The 8,453-nt window shown below is 47.2% G+C and overlaps 1 long non-coding RNA gene across 2 annotated transcripts in view; it reads left to right on the forward strand.

Annotated features, from left to right (window-relative positions):
* Positions 1-268: 268 nt before the first annotated feature.
* LOC116069758 overlaps positions 269-8,453 on the forward strand; it is a 13,896-nt gene continuing 5,711 nt past the window's right edge. The window contains exons 1-4 of one of the 2 annotated variants that reach the window (XR_004110128.1): positions 269-429; positions 535-636; positions 2,915-3,007; positions 3,606-5,109. This is a non-coding gene — a long non-coding RNA (uncharacterized LOC116069758). Of the gene's footprint in view, positions 430-534; positions 637-2,914; positions 3,008-3,605; positions 5,110-8,453 lie in introns of those variants that run through there. The other variant, XR_004110130.1, reaches the window with a different exon arrangement.

The raw sequence follows: 8,453 nt of genomic DNA on the forward strand, positions 1-8,453 counted from the left end.
GGCTGTAGAGTAATGCTGCTGCGAACATTTGTGCCCTTACTTTGAGCAGACTGGTTGGAAGTCCTGGATTTCACTTTTTGAAAGTCATTCAGGAGCACTGGCATCTGTCTCTTTGTATGCCTACTGCTAGTATTCTGTCTAAACTCCACCCCACAGTTGCCTGGCAACAGCCAGGTATGCTCCTCCCCACAATTACCTGGCAACAGCCAGGTAGACCTGACCCACTATAAAAGGGGCTGCTTGACCCTCCTCTCTCTCTTGCCTCTCTTTCATGCTCTCTTGCTCCCTCTTACTCCTCCTCTCTCCCCATTCCCATCCCCCTCTTCCCACGTGATCATGGCCAGCCTCTACTTCTCTAGGCTAGGACCAGAACAAGAAAGCTGGCAGCAGTAGCATAAGATCGTGGTGACAGAAAATGAGTTTGTCCAGGTAGGTTCAGGCCTGTGACACAAACTGAGCATGCAGGCCGTGAGAACAGGCCAGGGGTGTGGGAGCATGGATAGGTAAACATTTGGGCCTTTTTCCATTTACCAGACAGCTGGCAGTATGTGTGAAGTTCCCTGAAAATATACATCGCAGCACCCGTTGAGTGATGGGAATGTTACTGAACTATTTATGCCTACATCCCGAGAAGAGGTCAGTGTACAGCCAAGCTAGAAATTCAGGTCATCATGTGAATAACTAGGGGCTATGGCAGCAATTTCCCAGAAATCATCAGAAGGCGGTTCAACCTAGTACCAGGAATTTTGTGCCAGCTGCAAGAGCTCGAGGGATTTAGGAACTGCTTTCAAGAAGAGAAGTCACCCAAGGGTCTAAGTCTTAACTCGTGGGTCAGTCAGGAGGCCGGTCATAAGGACTCCGCATTGAAACACCAACCCCTCAGCCCAGAAAAGGCACATTGCAGGCTTGGTGGCGGTAGTGGCTGGCCCACAGGTTACAACCCCAGGGCCAGTGGGTGGGGGCAGAACCATGCTATGGGCCAGCGGTGGCTGAGGCACCTCTCTCTGGTCAGGTGGTCAGCGGGTCGGGGCCTGGTGATTCTGGCTGTTGAAGTCCTCAGTGGGTGGGTAAAAGGAATCACCCAAAGTTTCGTATCCTAGCAACACGCTTGTGCTGCTCAGCACTGCTAGCCTTTACTGTAAGTCCGGGGGAGAGAGAAAGAGAGGGAGAAAAGGAGAAAGGGAGGGGGTCCCTCGTGTGTGCAGGAAGGTGGGGAGGTGGAAACTCAAACAGGGACCAGTGGAGCACAAACTGGCTGAGGGAGCCGAGCACAGGGTCCAGGCGAGACTGATCTGATGCAGAGCCTAGAGAGAGAGAGAGGCTGGGAGGGGCGGGGGAGGGGGCAGAGTCCCTGGCAGGGGCCGGAGCCAGACCTGCTTTTCAGGCAAACCGGCTGAACTAGCAGCTGCAGCAGGCCACAAATGAGGGAGGGGGGAGATGGAAGTCTAACACTCAGAGCCAGTGTGGCTGAGTCCGAAAACAATTGTCCAGGCCCTGCCTGGAATTCTTAGCCGCGAGAAAGAAACCCGTCTCCAAGGAGAGGGAAATCTCACACAAGGTAAAAAGTTCTAAAACGAGGGTCAGGGCAGCACAGGGGCAGCTTCGAGCTCAAGAAATCCTTGGGACCATGTGGACGGTTGCTCTGACCATTGGGGGGTGGGGCTACCAGATCTGGGCTAGCGATCGTGGATCTCTTTTGGTAGCGGAGGTGGGATGCAAACCTGCAGAATTTCTAGATCTGAGTTACTGCATTAGATGATGTGTTTATATATAAAAAAAAAAAGAGATATAAGATATGTTCTATGGGGGGGGTGTGGTGAGATATGGGAGAAGGGGATGTCTCAGCGGGCCCATGCCGAGGCATCCCTTCCCCCTGAGGGACCAGTCACAGGACGGTATAGTATAGAATAGAATTTATTCAGGGCATGGGGAGAGGAGTTAAGAAGGCAGTAGAGGTAGAATAAGGCAGAGAGAGGGAGACAGAGAGACAGAGAGGGAAGGAGAGAAGAGAGAGAGTGGAGAAGTAGAGGCTAGTAACGTGAGAGAAGGGAGGAAATGGGGAGAGAGAGGAAGCATGAGAGCAAGAGGGCAAGAGAGAGAGGCAAGAGAGAGAGGAGGGGCATGCAGCCCCTTTTATAGTGGGTCAGGTCTACCTACTACTACCACTACTAGTAGCTGTCACACAGAAAGACAAAATGTGTTTAGCTTAGTACCACCTGCTCTTGGTGCTTGTGCCTACAATTGCTTAATGGCAGGTTCCAATTTTTAGCCAGGAATAAACACCGTCTTGCCTGCCTTCCTCAGATTCTCCCTGTCCCCGATTTTCATACATCAGACCATTTGGAGATGAGCCTTTTCTCTTGGTGCCCAGGCTCTTCCATGAGCCTGGCTCCCAGCCCCCACACACCGAGCTCCTAACTGCTCTCATTATCTCAGCATTTATCAGAGTGTTAAGGCTGCAGGGCTTCCTCTCTGGTTTCTCAGCTCTCTAAGCTTCTTTTTATTATACCTTTCTCAATAAAAAGATCATTTCCCGATAGAGAACAAAAGCACCATTGAGTCGTTCTGAGTGGTTCCGTGTTAGGTGTTTACAAGCTAAACTTCCCTCCTGCCTAGGAGTTGTCTTCCTGATTTCTGACTCTGGTGGGAAAATAAAGTCCTTTAGGTTGGTCTCCACATCTTTCACAAGTCCTGATCAAGAGAGCTTCCTGAAGCGGTTCTTAGGGGTCCCGTTCCCGTTTCTATGTGTTTTTGCACAGCTGGCTATAAGGCCATGGACCTCAGATACTACGAATCTTAGAGTCATTTCTGAATGCTAATGGAATCTCCTTGCTTCTCTTTGGAGAGCTCTAGGAGTAGTCTAACTGCTGTCTCTTCTCTGCTACCCCACTTTTCTCCAACCCTTTCCTTCCAGCCAGCTCTGTGGAAAGGTAGCCAGCCAGCCACATGTCTCAAGTGCTCTACTCCATCTCCAAACAGGATAAGGAATATTTTCGTAATCATCAAGGTAATGTAGTTCTGGTTGGGGCAGGGAACAGATGGTGGCTGAAAAATCATGAAGAAATTCTTTTTAAGATCTTCACCATCTCTAGAAGTTCACCTCTAAAGCCCATCACAATGCAGTTGATTCTGTCCTCTCTCAGTCACCCTGGAGACGAGCAGTGAGGCCTCCTTTCCCTCAGCTCTGTGAATGCTCCTAGTGCACAGAGATAGGGTCCTCATTCCTTTCTGCATCCTGTATCTTCCTGCTTTACAGGAAAGATGCCAGAATCAGGGAATTTGGACTACAAGTCAGAATTTCCCTTACTCCATAAGCCTCCTCCTCCTGTGTGCACAGGGCTCATTCCATTCGAGAGCTCACCCGGCAGCCACAGGGATGTCTGAAATGGCAGTTCTATTCAGGGTCAACTGTAATGATACAGTCTAATACATGCACAGCTACACTCCGGCACAAACACACATAGCCAGTGCTTGCTATTCACAGTAGAAGACTGCACTGGCAAATACGAAGCCATTGCCACCAAGGGAAACCCAGGTTGGTTTGTTTCTGCTTTCCTTCAGGTTCAGTGAACACAGCCCTGTTTCATGTTGTTTTCCTTTTAAAGATGCCTCGTTAAATAGCTGTTGTGAATCCGCTAACACGGAACTATGACGATCAGCACTGTATGACTCCTGCCCAGCCAGCCTTCTCCGGCACACTTATTTTCTCAATAAGATACATCTCAGTCATCCTGTAGTTTAGCTCATACGCAGCACTTAGCACAAAAAGTGTCAGAATCACCACAAAAAGTGCGAAGCTATGGTACCAAGAAGACTGAAGAGAAAAATCACTTAAGACATGAAAACTAAATTAAGAAGACAGACTGGATATATTGGGTGACCCAAAGTCGAACCATTCTGTGTTTCAAATGATGCAGAAGAGCCACAAAGTACCAATTTTGAAACCTTGAGTTCATTTTTTGTGAATAGACTAAGAGGGAATTTTCAAGTAATGGAAACTGGTTGGATACAACACACACACACACATACACACACACATACACACACACACATACACACACACATACACACACATACACACACACACACATACACATGTACACACACACACCTGATACCACGCACTTGCAACATACTTACACGGCAGCAGCTGGGGGTCTTGGCGTTTGTCTCACTGGTATATGCACCATGCCTAACAAAGGACAGGACTTTAGAGGCCAACAGTAAACATGTGTTTGATAAGTAAACAAATCACTGAAAGTCCCACAAGGTTGACTGTACACTCACAGAGAGCACACTCCAGAACATAGTCTGTAGAGGGTAGACATTATCTTACAAAAGCTACCATAGCTTCACCTGGAATGAGGTAAATAATAAATTATCTTGTGGTGATGCTGATGATCACCTTCGTAACCTTTATGGGTTAAAACACATTCACACAGCTCCAAGACTGTATTGTTGTGTATCAGCAGATGGTTGATTCAACGTTGTCAACAATCTCTTTGGAACAGTTTTGTTTTTCATAAAGCCCAAAGAAAAACTGAATGGGTTAGTGCACAGACCCAGTTATGTTTGCTTGGCCTCACTCGGGTTCTATTTTTGTAATCTATTTGGACTTTCGAAGGCCCAAAGAGAGACCAAGAGTTCATGAATGTATTTTGGAAGGGCTCAAGATGGGTTGAAGAGGAAAATTGGCATAGCGCTATCTAGTGATCAACAGTAAAACATGGGACCATTGAGGTGGGTTTGGACCATGTGTTGGCTAATTTCATGTCAACTTGACACAAGCTATAATTATCGGAGGTGAGGGAACCTAAAGTGAGACATTACCTCCACGAGATTGATTTGTAGGCAAACTATAGGGCAATTTCTTAATAGAAATGGGGGCAGGCCCAATCCATAGTGGGTGGAACCACCCCTGGGCTGCTGGTGTTAGAAACAGGCTAAGGAAACCACCCACTGAGGAACAAGCCAGCAAGCCTCACTCCTCCACCGCCTCTGCACTGCTCCTACCTCCAGATTCCTGCCCTGTTTGAGTTCCTGCCCTAACTGCTTTTCACAATGAACTGTTGTACGGAAGTGTGAGTGAAATAAACTTGTTCCTCTTCAGGGTTCTTTTATTCTCAGTGTATTGTCGTAATAATAGAACCCCCCAACAAGAACAGTCGATTAGATTCTCCTTATGTACCTGAACTTGGGTTGCTTTTCTTGTGAGAGGTTTATGGATGCAGAAAACAAAAGGTCAGAGAAGGGAGCTGGAGAGAGCTCAGTGGCCGAGAGGGCTTGTGTGCAAGCATGAAGACCTGAGTTCAAATCTCTAGCAACAGGTAAATATCTGGGGGTTAGGCAGAAGGGATGAGGGCTGGAGACTGGAAGATTGTTGGGTCTTGCCAGTTGCCAGCTTGTTAACATGATCAGGGTCTAATCCAGGTGTTTCCAGGGTTTTGGTTGCTTATCCTAAAAACTGAAAAGAAGAGCTCACACATTTGCAAAAGAAGTAAGATGGTTTTCTTCGGAGCAAATTGATAGTACAGAGCATAGAGGGACACACTGTTGAAAGGACCAGTGGTGGGCCACATGAGTGAGGGGCTCATGGTCTATTAATGTTCAGGGCTTTCTTCTGAAAAGAGTTCAGCGAGTTTGGTTACTTAGGGACAGATTGGATGATTCTCTGTCTTGATTGATAGATAACATCACATACTACTCATTTTTCCTGCTGCATATGTCCCTTCCCAGATACATCTGGTTTTAATCATATGCATGCCCCATTATGCATAGGCATAGGAGAGTAAACAGAGGATTGTGCCTAAAGTTTACTAGAGGACACCCCAAAACCACTTCAGGCTAGGTGGGCCTTTTTATTTTTCACACTCCCATACAGTGGAAATACACTTAAACTGAAATTGTAAACTAGACTGTTACTAGGGGTACGGAAAATTATATGTAAGAGCACATGTAGCCTGGTGCTGGTAGGGGCTTGAGGTTGCTAGGTGTACTGCTTGGAGGGTGTGTGTGTGCACAGAGCCTGCAGGTGAAGGAACTAGGTTGCTAAGTGCATTAACACAAGAGGAACTGTATGTGAAGAACCAAATTTCAATGGGGTCTCAAGCCTCCAGTACCACCTATGCCTGCCTCAAACCCAGGTACAGAGTCAGTGAGAGGCAATGTTTCAAGAGAATATGAAGCATACATGTACATGTACAATACACACATTATACACACAGAGAACACTAGATTGGTGAGAGTCACTGTGGACATCTTTGATAAATATATTTCATGAGCTTTAGAATCATATGTGATTTTTAAATCCCACCTCTGTTACTAACAAGCGATGCAACAAGATGCAAGATGCTTAGTTACCCACGTCCTGTGTAAAATGGGAATAATCATTATACTATGCTCATTTCAGGGATTCAACAAAATAACGCATACAAACCAATCAACACAGGGGCTGCCACATAAGCTATCAACAAGCAGCGCTAGGTGTTTGTGCTGCTGCTTGCAGAAAGGAGTGCGGTATTTGTTCAAGGAGCACTTTCTGTTGCATGCCGCCTTAGGTTTTCAGCAGTCAGGCACAGTGCATACGCAGTCAGAATGCTGTGTGCCTTAGAGTGGGTTCTCCTGAACAATCTATACATGATCTTCCTTGAACTGATACGTGTCAAGGAAAGGAGAGTACTGGGTAAAAGGTCTCGGAGGAGAGTGTGCTCATTTCTAGCGGGATCTGCGTGTGCGGAGACAAAGGTTACATTATAGCAGGTCATAGCTGTTCCTTTTATGCCTGCTAGACAGAACAGGTAAAAAGCTAATGACATATAAATCTAAAGGTGTTCCAAACAAATAGCAGGCCCAGACAGTCATTCTGAGGAAAGACACATCCCTTGGGGAACTGGAGAGGTGGCTTAATGGTTAAAAGAGCCTATTGTTCTTACAGAGGACCTGGGTTTGGTTCCCAGCAACCATGGCAGGCAGCTCACAACTGCCTCAGAACTCTATCTGCAGGGAAGTCTTTTGGATCCTGTGGGCACCTGCACTCTTATGTGCACGTCACAACATACTGGCATGCACATATATATGTGATTTAAAAATAAATGCATTGTAAAGATCAGAGCCAAAGAGTGAGACATGGTACTCTCCTCTGGTATGTGCCTGCCATTCACCATGGTCCATGAAATGGGAATGTGAGAACATCTCACCAATGTGAGAACATTCTAACCCCGTTAGGGTTAGAACTTGTGGTTTGTCCCTGCCTATTTCTTACGGACAGATGTGTTAGTCTGACCTTCAGTTCTTCTGAAGGAAGTGGATCTTTTCCTTTGTGCAACCAAGATGTAAGTTAAAGTGAGGTCATGCAGGAGGTGGGTGGCACCCAATGCAGTATGAGTGGTCCTAAAAGAGGAATGGAAGAGACACGTGTCATGTGAAGATGGACGGTCACAGAGGGAAGATGTTGAGGGGACTCACTAAGGAGGCTACACAACCCTGCGATCGCAGTGACCTGTGCACAGTAGCGGAGTTAGAGAAAACTTCACTCACACAGCAACAAGGGGACAGACACAGAACATTCTCTCCAGAAACAGAGCAGCCACAGTGACACCTTCACCTCTGACTCTGGCTGCCTGTGTCACGCTACCAGCCGATACTACTGGACATAGCAGCTATAGGCAAGCGTCCTCTATTCCAAGAGGATAAAAATTCCTACAGAGCTGAGTGGTGGATGTTGATCAGAGAGGGCTTTTTTTTTTCCATTTTGTTTTGCACATGATTGTGTACATGTGTGTGTGTGCATGTGTATGTGGTGTGTATGTGTGCTCCCGTCCACATGTGTGTGGGTGCTCATTTGTGGGCATGCAGTCATACACGGATAGGCCAGAGGTTAACAGTCAGCTGTCTTCCTCCATTGCACTATGCCTTACCTATTAAGTAAGGCATGGTCTCTTATTTAAAGCGAGTTTGCCAGTTCTGTGAGCCTAGCTAGGCAACTTGTTCTGGAGACCGGGTCTCTACCTGCTGCCGACTGGACTGCTACCCTGCGCATGAATTTACATGGGTGCTAAGGATCCCAGCTCACTTGAAAGGCCAGCACCCGAGCCACCGAGCCGTCTCCCCAGCCTGCTGAGTTCTTGTTATCCGACATTCTAACCTTATGAGATTTCAGAATTACAGCAACTTGCCTCTTAACAGGAGGAGCTGGAGGCTGGAGGCTGTTCCTACTGTACTGAGCAGCTGTTAAAGTGGGAGGCAACGAGGCCCTCTGCAATGCTGGCCTCACCAGAGTGGCTGAAGACTGGGAATGTTCCTCTTGGGTTGGCTGAGAGTGTTTCTGAGGACGTTTATTAATCTGGCAGTGCCTGATCTTATAGAAACTTCTAGGCACTTCTCATCCCTTTCCCTCTTACCTGACTTTCCCAGGCATCTAGTATATTCCCTCCCTCCCTCCCTCCCTCCCTCCC

The sequence above is a fragment of the Mastomys coucha genome, unplaced genomic scaffold (genome assembly GCF_008632895.1).
Source record: "Mastomys coucha isolate ucsf_1 unplaced genomic scaffold, UCSF_Mcou_1 pScaffold1, whole genome shotgun sequence".
NCBI lineage: Eukaryota > Metazoa > Chordata > Mammalia > Rodentia > Muridae > Mastomys > Mastomys coucha.